The 11,766-nt window shown below is 39.7% G+C and overlaps 1 non-coding gene across 1 annotated transcript; it reads right to left on the bottom strand.

Moving 5' to 3' along the window:
- Window positions 1–691: 691 nt before the first annotated feature.
- Window positions 692–794, bottom strand: LOC149816736 (small nucleolar RNA R71). The gene has a single exon (XR_016427788.1). It is a non-coding gene; the product is annotated as a small nucleolar RNA R71 (small nucleolar RNA).
- Between the last annotated feature and the right edge of the window lie 10,972 nt (window positions 795–11,766).

Raw genomic sequence — 11,766 nt, 5'->3', positions numbered from 1 at the left:
GTGATTTCCTGTATTTATTTGTTTTAGCATTTTAGAATAGTACTTTGTTACTTAATCATTTAGTATAGAATTCTGACATAGCTAGATAGCATATCTGTTTGTTTTTAGTACGGTTATTTGTTTATTTACATTTTAGTACCTGTGTAGTTTAGATTTAGAGTTAGGTCGTTTGCTTACATCTGGTCTTAGTACCAGTGTATGCAGGGGCGACGAGGTCTAGGAACCCCATTACACCCATTTGTTGACAACCCAGAGAGAATTTTACATTCTCATCGAAGTTCGGCAACAATGGCTGACATGGATCCTCCACCTCCACCCCCAGTTCTTTCACGCCCTCTGCGGGAATACTTCATTCCCACATACTATGTTCAGGCATCCTGCATTCGGAGACCCGATGTAGGAGCGCCTCATTATGAGATTAAGGCCAGTATTATTCAGATGCTTCCATCCTTTTATGGCCTTAGTCATGAGGATCCCTACCGACATTTAGATGAATTCCTCGAAATCTGTTCTACTGTTAAGATACAGAATTTCGATGATGATGCTTTAAGGTTGACTCTATTCCCCTTTTCATTGAAGGACAAAGCCAAGTATTGGCTAAAGTCCTTAGATTCTGTAGAAATAGAGTCCTGGGATCAGTTGCAACAAGAGTTTCTTCGGAAATACTTTCCCATTGGTCGTACGAACCAATATCGTAGAGCCATCACTAGCTTCTCAGAGCTAGATGGTGAGCGCTTTTATGAGACCTGGGAGAGAATGAAGGATCTCCTCAGGAAATGTCCCCATCATCAGGTGCCAAAATGGCAACTGGTGCAGACCTTCTATGATGGATTGTCTGACAAGAATCGTCAGATGATCGACTCTTCATGTGGAGGGACATTCATGCTGAAGAGCGAGGACGAAGCGTGGAGGCTATTTGATACATTGGCCGAGAATTCACTCCACCATGCTTCGAGCTCTCATTCTGATAGAGCCACACCCAGCATTCAGAAGAAAGCTGGTGTTCTTGAAGTTGGTCCATCTACTGCACTACAGTGCAAGGTAGACATGATTGCTCAGAAGCTGGACCAGCTTCTTTCAGGACCATCCACTACACAGCAGGTGTGTACTCTTTGTGCCAGTCCGGCACACGAGATCCCTGAGTGCCCTTCGGCAGCTCAGTATCCTGAATTTGTTCAAGAACAAGTTCAGGCAGCTCAGGGTTACGTCAGACCGCCGAATAACCCATTTTCATCGACATATAATCCGGGTTGGCGTAACCATCCCAATTTTTCATGGAAGAATCCACAGTCTTCCATGCAGATGCCTACATCCTCTCAGCCAGTTCGGCAACCATCTTTTACTCAGTCATTTCAAAGACCGAACTATTCGCAGTCTTCTTCCTCTTCAGTTCCTTCCCCGATTCAGCAGGAGTCTACCCCGCAGACATCTTTTGAGGAGAGACTTCTCCAGGCATTCCAAGAGGTGAAAACCTCTAATCAGAACGCCTTCGAGAAGTGTAGCCAGATTTTGAGCTCGCATACGCAGTCCATTGCGAAGTTAGAGTCGCAAATGGGACAGTTAGCTGAGGCTATTAGTAGGAGACCCGAGGGTACATTGCCGAGTTAGACTGTCATGAACCCGAAGGGTAAGGACCAGATGACTGGAGGCATATTTCATACTAAGACACAGCAGCAGGCTAAATCAGTTATGGCCTTGAGGAGTGGACGTGAGTATCACGTCGAGAGCAGAGAGCGAGAGAGTAGAGAGAGGATAGAGGCTCCAGAGACCATTGTTTCACCTACGTCGGCTCAATCATCATCCCCATCCCCATCACCATCTTCATCATCTTCATCCTCAGAGAAGAAGAAGAAGGATAGGAGTGAGCCTTCTCACAAAGAGGAGGAGCCAGCAGAGTATATTCCCCCACCACCCTATCCCAAAGCATTAGAGTCTCCTGGTTATAGAGGGAAGCAAGGTGCGAAGATCCAGGACATGCTTGACATCTTCAAGCATGTGCAGATCAACCTACCTTTGCTCGATGCTATTCAGCAGGTGCCGGCATATGCCAAATTCCTGAAGGAACTATGTACGCAGAAGCGTAAATCTAGAGATCGAGTTCCTAACAGGGTCCATTTGACTGAGCAGGTGAGTTCAGTACTTCAGCATCAAACACCACCAAAGCTCAAAGACCCTGGAGCCCCTATCATTGCGTGTACTATAGGGAACATCAGGATAAAACGCGCATTGCTCGATCTTGGAGCAAGCGTGAACATTCTGCCCGGATATTTCTTTGATTCTTTCGGGCTAGGAGAGATGAGATCGACTCCGATTACACTGCAGCTGGCAGATCGTTCCGTCAAGGTACCGAGAGGTGTCTTGGAGGACGTGCTAGTTAAGGTGGATGACTTTTATTTTTCAGTCGATTTCATTATTCTTGATATGGAAGGAGTAGACAGCCAGCACCAGACTCCGATTATTTTAGGCAGACCATTCTTGGCAACTGCCAATGCGTGTATCAACTGCAGAACCGGAGCCATGGATCTCTCATTCGGCAATCGAAAGGTCAAGCTGAATATTTTCAATGCCGCAATGGGACCAGCAGGAGACATGGACTGCTTTCATGTAGACATTGCACCGGAGTTAGTGGAGGAGCAGCCCGAGTTGTACATTACTAAGGATTCTTTAGATTTGTACCATATAGAGAAGAGTAGCGGTGTAGATAGTGTAGATGTGTCTAGAGTGTCGTCAGAGAGACCACCTTGGGGAGCTGTCAGGGAGCCTCTTCCACCACTTGCGGAGACCCCCGCCAAATCGTCGATCGAGTCGCCTCCGAAACTTGAGTTGAAACCCTTACCGGATTCACTCAAGTATGCATACCTCGGAGATGATGAGACTCTGCCTGTGATCATCTCATCCTTGCTCACTGAGGAGCAGGAGCAGAGATTGCTGACTATTCTTTGGGAGCACAAGGCAGCGATTGGCTGGAGAGTTGCTGATCTGAAGGGGATTGATCCTTCATTCTACATGCATAGGATCCATTGTGATGAGGAAGTCAAGCCATTTAGGGATATGCAGAGAAGGCTAAATCCCAACATGAAGGAAGTGGTGAAGAAAGAGGTGGTGAAATGGTTGGATGCCGGAATCATTTACCCTATTTCTGATAGTTAGTGGGTCAGTCCGATTCAGGTTGTGCCGAAGAAGTCAGGACTCATTGTGGTTGAGAACGAGAAGGGTGAAAGAATTCCGATGAGGACCACTACAGGATGGCGAGTCTGCATCGATTATAGGAAACTGAATATGGCAACTAGGAAAGATCATTTCCCATTGCCATTCATTGATCAGATCTTAGAGAGACTCGCAGGGCCGAGCTACTACTGCTTTCTAGATGGATATTCAGGATATAATCAGGTAGTTGTCCATCCTGACGACCAGGAGAAGACCACGTTTACATGTCATTATGGCACCTTCGCGTTTAGACGTATGCCTTTTGGGCTCTGTAATGCCCCGGCTACTTTTCAGAGGTGCATGCTTGCTATTTTCTCGGACATGATTGATGATGTGATGGAAGTTTTTATGGATGACTTTTCAGTGTATGGCTCTTCTTTTGAAGATTGCCTCCAAAAACTTGCTCGAGTACTGAGTAGGTGTGCGGAGACCAATCTCGTCCTGAGTTGGGAAAAGAGCCATTTTATGGTCCAGGAGGGGATTGTGCTAGGACACATTGTGTCCAAGCGTGGTATTGAGGTTGACAGAGCGAAGGTGGAATCCATTTCCCGTTTGACTCCACCCACCTCTGTGAGGCAGATTCGATCATTTTTAGGGCATGTGGGTTTTTACAGGCGGTTCATAAAAGATTTCAGCAAAATCTCTCGACCGCTTTGCACGTTATTGGAGAAAGACCAGCCCTTTGTTTTCGGTGAGGATTGTATGAAGGTCTTTGAGATTCTCAAAGAGGTCTTGATTACTGCACCTATTTTGAGACCTCCAGATTGGACTCTCACATTTGAGATTATGTGCGATGCATCTGATTACGCTATGGGGGCTATTTTAGGACAACGCATTGATAGGAAACCCTATGTGATCTATTATGCGAGTAGAACTCTGTCTGATGCCCAGATGAATTATACTACGACAGAGAAGGAACTACTTGCGGTAGTTTTCGCATTGGATAAATTTAGGTCCTATTTACTCGGTTCGAAGGTGGTTGTCTATTCTGACCATTCTGCATTGAAATATTTGTTGAATAAGAAAGACACCAAACCGAGATTGATTCGTTGGGTCCTACTACTACAGGAGTTTGATCTCGAGATTCGAGATAAGAAGGGAAGCGAGAATGTAGTAGCAGACCATCTTTCCAGACTGATCGTGGAGACCACGCAGGATCAGAAGCCGATCAGTGATTCTTTCCCCGACGAGCAAGTCATGTCAGTCAGTACATCGCAGTTACCCTGGTTTGCAGATATTGTGAACTATCTGGTTTCGAGGCAGATACCTGAGCATTGGAACAAGAATGAGCGTGAGAGATTCCTATCTCAGGTAAGGCACTATTATTGGGATGAACCAGAGTTGTTCAAATACTGTGCTGACCAGATTATTAGGAGATGTGTTCCGGAGGAGGAGTACCAGTCCATTTTGAATTTTTCCCATTCATTAGCCTGTGGAGGGCATTTTAGCAGTAGGAAAACGGCTGCAAAGGTTTTGCAGTCAGGATTTTATTGGCCCACACTCCACAGGGACGCACATGAGTTCTGTAGGCGATGCCTACGATGTCAGCAGATTGGAAACATGTCCAAGAGGGACATGATGCCATTGCTTCCGATTTTGATAGTCGAGATTTTTGATGTTTGGGGCATTGATTTCATGGGACCATTTCCGCCGTCATTCGGAAATGTATACATTCTGGTGGCGGTTGATTATGTGTCCAAATGGGTTGAGGCGGTGGCAACCAAGACCAATGATCATAGAGTAGTGCTTAAGTTCATTAAGCACAACATTTTAAGTCGTTTTGGGGTGCCACGTGCTATGATTAGCGATGGTGGCAAGCATTTTAGGAATATACAGATAGCTTCTCTGTTGAGAAGATATTCTGTCAATCATAGATTCACCACTCCATATCATCCGCAGACTAGTGGACAGGTTGAAGTGTCCAATAGGGAGATTAAGCGAAATTTAGAAAAGACAGTTCGTCTGGACCGCAAGGATTGGTCCCAACGCTTAGATGATGCACTTTGGACATATAGAATTGCATTTAAGACTCCCATTGGCATGTCCTCGTATCGCCTTGTATTCGGGAAAGCATGACATCTTCCTGTCGAGCTAGAGCATAGAGCATATTGGGCCATCAAGAAATTAAATTTTAACCTCACCCAGGCTGGCAAAGAGAGATCACTGCAGCTCTCAGAATTAGAGGAACTCAGGAATGATGCATATGAGAATGCCAAATTATATAAATCTCGCACAAAAGCATTTCATGATAAGCATATTGTCAGAAAAGTGTTTGAGCCAGATCAGAAAGTGTGGCTATACAATTCTCGTCTACATTTATTCCCAGGGAAATTAAGATCGAGATGGACAGGCCCGTATATTGTAAAAGAAGTATTTCCCCATGGAGCAGTAACATTATTCGATCCTATGACCCAAGGTACATTCAAGGTAAATGGGCAGAGACTGGAGCCATTCATTTTAGATGCCTTGCAGGATGGTGAGTGTGAGATAGTGCATCTCACGAAGGCATGAGGATTCAACCAGAGGGATGTATCATATGTACATTAAATTATTTTTCATTTCAGTATTTTTCTGTCCTTAGTATTTCATGTCACATGTACTAACTTGTGTTTTGATGTATGCAGGATGAATTTAACATTTAGTGTATCAGTTACCAGGTGCATGGAAGAGCTTTCAAAGAATTCAAGGATCAAATGAAAATCAACTTCAGAAGCTCAAAGCAAATCAGGTTGTATCTATCCTTTCTCCCATATGTTTGTTAGTATTTTTTTTAGGGTGCATTTGCATTACATGTTTATTCATTTTGTATGCCACTAGGGACAGTATCATTCAAGCATGGGGGGGTGGTTTAGATGCATGCACAAATAAAAAAAAAAAAATTATGACTGGTAATCAAAGTAGGCATTTGAGAACAAAGTGTAGCATATATGATTGTTTTTGGCATAATCTAACAGTTTATAAATTTTTAAGCCCCATAAAAATTTTATTTTCTGAACTGAGTCAAATAGAGTAGTTATTCATGAGAAAATTCAAAGAAAAGATAGTACTCGATTGTTAGAAAATTTTGAATCACTTTTGTATAAGTATGCATAGTATGTTTTGAGGAAGAAATAAGCAATGGAAAGATGTGTTTGAAAAATGAATTTAAAAGAATAGAACTATGTTTAGTTGTTGATGTCTTTGTGAATCCTAGTAGTGGAACTCAAACACGAGATGAAGTGTTTGAGTATCTTAACGAAAAGGATAACGAAGGAGATCATCTTCTTGTCTAAGTCTATATCTGTGGCCTTTGTAGTTCGAGTAAGTAGAATCTGAAGGGTGTTTTACACCTGGTGCCCCAAAGCCAACTGGTTTGGGAGCCACCGGTTCGAAAGCTTGTTACATGGATTGCATAGAAAGCCTAAGAGATAGAGACATTGCACATGACAAGAGGAAGACTATACGTAAACTATTAGAATAGAAGGTCTAGTGACTCGAGCAATTAAGTCCGAGGGATACTCTGTATCTAGTGCCCTAAGGTCGGCCGACTTGGGAGTCACTGACCCAAAGCTCGCTACACGGGTCACGAAAACTGACTATTCGAAATAGTGCTCATATGAGAAGAATGCGCAAGAAATCAAAAGTTGAAAAAAAAAAAGAGTGAAAATGAAAGAAAAAGAATGTGCTAAATGAGGAAATTTTCATTGCTTAGGCTTATATGTGTATTACTGTGCAAAAAATATACAAGTGAGAATAAACGAGTAAAACATGAGAATACTTGACTTTCAGAGAAAAATCATGAACTAGTTACAATATTAGAAAAGTGAAGAAAAAGAATTTTTACTGTGGCGGCATGAGATTTTTAAACTTGTTTTGAGAATGTCAATTACATGAAATATTTGTTCCAACTGCATTCTTAAGAGCCTAATATTTTTGAAAAATCTTCCTCGCACTTCATTGATGTTTGTGGGTAGCATCTCTGCAAACCCTCACGAGACCTTACTTGTCCACTAGTGTAAGCTAGGGGTTTAAAGGGCTTGTTGCATACGCTAAATGCAACCGTGATTCCAACGAAAGTGAGTTAGTATTATGCATTCATACTTAGCATTTCTTGTCTTCGTTGCATATCATAATTAGGGTTTGTTAAGGGACTAACAAACATTCAAGCATGGGGGTATTTGATGATGCATGAAATGCACATCATGTAAACAAGTTTTTCATGCATTTTGTATCAAATTTAAAGTTTTAAACCCATGTTTAGATGTGTTTTGATATTAAGGGGCTATGGTTCGAATTTCAGAAAAATCGGAGTTAAAATGAGAGAGTTATGGCTATTTTAGTGTTTGGGCACGGATTTCGAGGTGGATCGGATCCATATCAGACCCAATTAGGTCAATTGGACCTTGGATCAATTCTTAAAAAGCCCAAAACCCAACCCACACACATATCCATACCCATTTCAAAAAGTTTTGCAGAAAACCCCTCAGAAAGTGGCGCTTAGTAAAATATTTTTTTATAACCTTGTTTCTGAAAACTATCAAAAGTATAAATTATAGTTTCCAGCAAACCCTAGGCGTCTTTGGCATTGGGATTGGCGCCTCCTACAGTGATTCTAGCTCCAGCACCTTCCAACCTCTCATCCCACTTCATTTCCATCGAAAATTGGGTTTTTGCTTGGAAATCAAGCATCACTCTATCTCTCTTTCCATTCTTTTTCGTTTCTTTAGTATCCTTGCTGCGTTTTCTCACCATTTGCTGTGTTTTTGCAGATGTAGCAGAGGTGGAGACCATTAATCTTGCTTCGAAGTGCGAAACACCCCAACAAGATGAGCCGGCCCTACCTCCATCCGGTTTTCTAAGCCCTCCGATCGCGAATCGGAACCCGTTCCATCTTCGGTGGATCTCCAACGTGTTGCAGCTGTAGATATCCTGTTCGTGGTGACATTCCATCATTCTCGAACCGTTCGGGACGTCAATCCAAGGCCATTGTCCGCTCTCTTCTTCCCCACGATCGTCGGATCGCCCTAGAGGTAGATCTTCTTCTCCCTTTTCTTCTAGCTAAAACCCAAATCATGTGTGCTTGTTTTTCGTGTTTTCTTTTCTGTATGTTTGCTGTATTTTTCATGTTTCAACCTTAGTATAGCATTCGTGCACTGACCAGCACGTTAGATCTAGGTGTTGTTTCATTGTTTCATGATTCAAGGATCGATTTTTATTGTTTTTATGCAAAACGTGTAAATCGGCTAGAGGTTCTTCTAGCCGATTTGTTTATTTTTGTTTACAGCATGTTCTACAATGTCTTTTTACAAAAAACTTGTTTTAAAAAGTTTATTTTGATTTATTTTGGGCGTTGGGGCTGGATCAAGGAACGTTTTTATTGAAAACCAATAAATCGGCTAGATCCATTCTAGCCGATCTTGGTTCATTTTGAGTTTGAGCCTTTGATCGGTTTTTGCAGAAAAACTGGGTTAGCAGACCTCATTTAAATTATATTCAAGTTGAGTTTGCTGAAGATTCATGTGGGTTTGAGTCTATGTTGTCGTGTGATTTGTCTTTCGAACCCTCTTTGAATTAGGAGTTCCTTGGTGTTAAGTGCGTGTGTTTAGATTGAGTAATTCGTGTGTGTTGCTGTATGTGTTGCAATTTAACAGCCTCATCAAATCCATGTTGGTCAATATCATTAGCTTAGGATTAGTCTAAATATTGTTTTAGTCATTTTGTGTTTTGGGTGTTGATTGTTATTGAAAATATAAAAATCAAGGTTATCGTTTCCTAGTTGTGGTGTCGTCCGTTCTTGGTAGGGTCTTTCATAAATTGTTATAGTGGAAATTCTTGTCTTTTTAGTTCTTCATGCTATGATAGTTTAGATCTTGTTTTTGAAATTGATTTTCGATAGTTTAGGTTGTTAGTTCTAGTTGGCTGTAAATTTAGATGCATGATTTTCATGATAGTCTTAGTGTAACTTGTTCTTTGTCATTTTGATTTTAATTCAGTTTTAGGTATTCTTCTTCCCCAAGGTGGGGCGGCAGCCATTAGAGCTCCATTCGAGCTGTAGGCTACTTTTGGTAGTTGTAGCATTGTGGTAAGTTTTAGAATTTAGGCAAGTGTTTTTAGTGTGTCTAGATACATTGTATTAGGGGAGTTAGTTTTAGACGTTTTAGTGGTAGTTTTAGGAAGGTTGAAATAGTAGATTAAATGCTTCAAAAAGAAAAACATTTTGACAAACAATGATTGCTCCAAATTCATTGGATTTTCTTTTAGGTAAGTTTGCAAATTGGTTCAAAGAAGGAAATTCAAGATAGCATCAAGAATTTTTGGAAAATTGAATTGAATATCAAATCTTTTCTAAAAAGGAGCTCACGTTTTTGGATAGAGGAATTTAATTGCTTTCCAAACACGTTTGGAAAGTCGAACTCATTGAGACTCTCTTGATTTGGATGTTTTCCATTAGCCTTGAAAGATTTCCAATAAGATAACTGCTCCTAGCTGGACGGTTTTACCTTTTTACTTTTTTTAAAATTGCAAATTAATGCAATTCAAGGCAAGCAATCTGGAATAGCCGTTTTAATCCCTGTTAAGAGTGATATATTTTAGCTCAGATTGCCGGAAGGGTTTCTCCCTAACCGGAGATGATTTTTCCGATCTGTAAATTGGGAAATCTCTGTTTGTCTTCTTAGTTAGTCTCTGTAAAATTTCATAAATTTCCATGGAGATTTGACCCCTGATTCAGGTCTTGGATTGAAACTGGTTGGTGAATTAGGTCAAAAATAGCATATTTTTAGGGTTTAATGCAATTTTCGGATTAATTTAATGTCAAAAAATTATTTTTATAATTCCAATTCTACATTAGGGTTATAACAAGTGCAGGTACCAATTTTTATGGATTTTGGAATCCATTTGATGGCTGAATTAAGCAAATTGCAAAACCGGGTTCCTGAAAGATCCAAAAACACTGCTAAAATCACAGTTTTTGTGATATTATTGGATTTTCGTGCATAAGCATATATTTTTAGGGTTTAATCATGTTCATAATCATGTTAGGATGCTTTAGGTTTAATTTGATGCTCATTTGATTTAATTTAGTGCATAAAACCTAAGTTTTTACCAAAATCTATTTCAGAAAACCCTGATTTCAAGGCCATAGTCTTGCTATCAGGGGCAATTTGGTCATTTGACCTAAATTTCGAAATCCCTAACCCTAATTTCATATTTTTAATCATGTCATAGCATATTTGGTTTTAGTTTATTCCATTCAAATTTCAAAACTTGCATTTTATCAAAATATCTTTTTAAAAACCCTAATTTCAAGGTCAGTCTTGTTATTAGGGGTATTTTGGTCATTTGGACCCCAATTTCGAAATTTCATATCTTATCTTCCTTATTTTTTCAATTTTATTTCATATTTTATCATTTTGATTTAAGGGAATCATGGCAAAAAGGCTTATATCTAGCAAAATCCAACAATTTCCTGATATTGTTGGATAAATCTAGAAAAGCCAACATATATTCATTAACCAAGTTTTCTAGTTTTGCAGGTACGTTGAAGACTTTATTTTTCATGTATTTAAATTTCAATAGTGATGTAATTTGTAATTAAACTTTGGAATAAGAATTTACATTTCCTGCTTAGCTTAGGTTGCATTGCATATAGTTTATTTTTATAATTTTAATGTGTGATGGATGATGATTCATGCATATTTTTACAAATTCACCATGGTCTACACGAATGGAACATGCACTAGCTTTTATGAAGTTTATAAACTTGGTGGAATTTGTATTTATGGCCATAGTCAGAATACGAATGATACCTAGATTTATGATCTTCACATTAGCCACATTTAGCCTACACTCTTAGGCTAACTTCAAAATGCACTGCATTTCTCAAAAATACAAAAAGTATTTCTCAATTCCTGAAAAATCATATTCATTCATTTCATGCATTTTCCAATTCCAATTCAAATTTTAATTCAAAGAAGTTCATTTTCTCAAAATTTTCTAAGTCATATGGAGAAATCGATTTTCTCAGAATATGAAAATCTCAAAGTATGTTTCAAGTGTTTCTCAAGTTCAAAATTCAAAATTTCAAGTTATATTTTCAAGTTCAAAGTTGGAATTCAGAGAAACCAAGTTTTCTCATAATTGATTTTCATAAAATCTCAAGATTTCCCCAGAAATCGATTTTGGCTTTCCTCAGAAATATTTTTCAAGTCCTAATTCACGATTTTCCATGTGATATCATTTCCAAGATTTACATTTTCTAAATATTTCAATCATTCAAAGCAAACATCATGTTTTCAAAATGTGCATTTTCTGAAAATTCATAGCACATGCCTGATTCTATGTGCATTTAGAAATTAGAATATGATTTAGACAAGTTGAATAGAGTAGAGCATAAGATTGATCCTTGGTTCAATTACCCCTGTTAAAGGTGGCAGGAACGGTTGAACCTCGTACCGACAGGCGAGTCCCATTCTACGGAATTTTCCCGCATTTTAAAACGGAGGCGAGTTATTTTCAAAAACTTTTTCAAAGGTCAGTTTGATTTGCAAAAGTTAAAAAATTTTGCGATGATAACAGGTT

Source organism: Nuphar pumila, chromosome 14 (genome assembly GCF_984573655.1).
Source record: "Nuphar pumila chromosome 14, dmNupPumi1.hap1.1, whole genome shotgun sequence".
Taxonomy (NCBI): Eukaryota; Viridiplantae; Streptophyta; class Magnoliopsida; order Nymphaeales; family Nymphaeaceae; genus Nuphar; species Nuphar pumila.
Note: the sequence above shows the minus strand (reverse complement) of the source record. Positions and strands in the feature narration are given on the sequence as shown.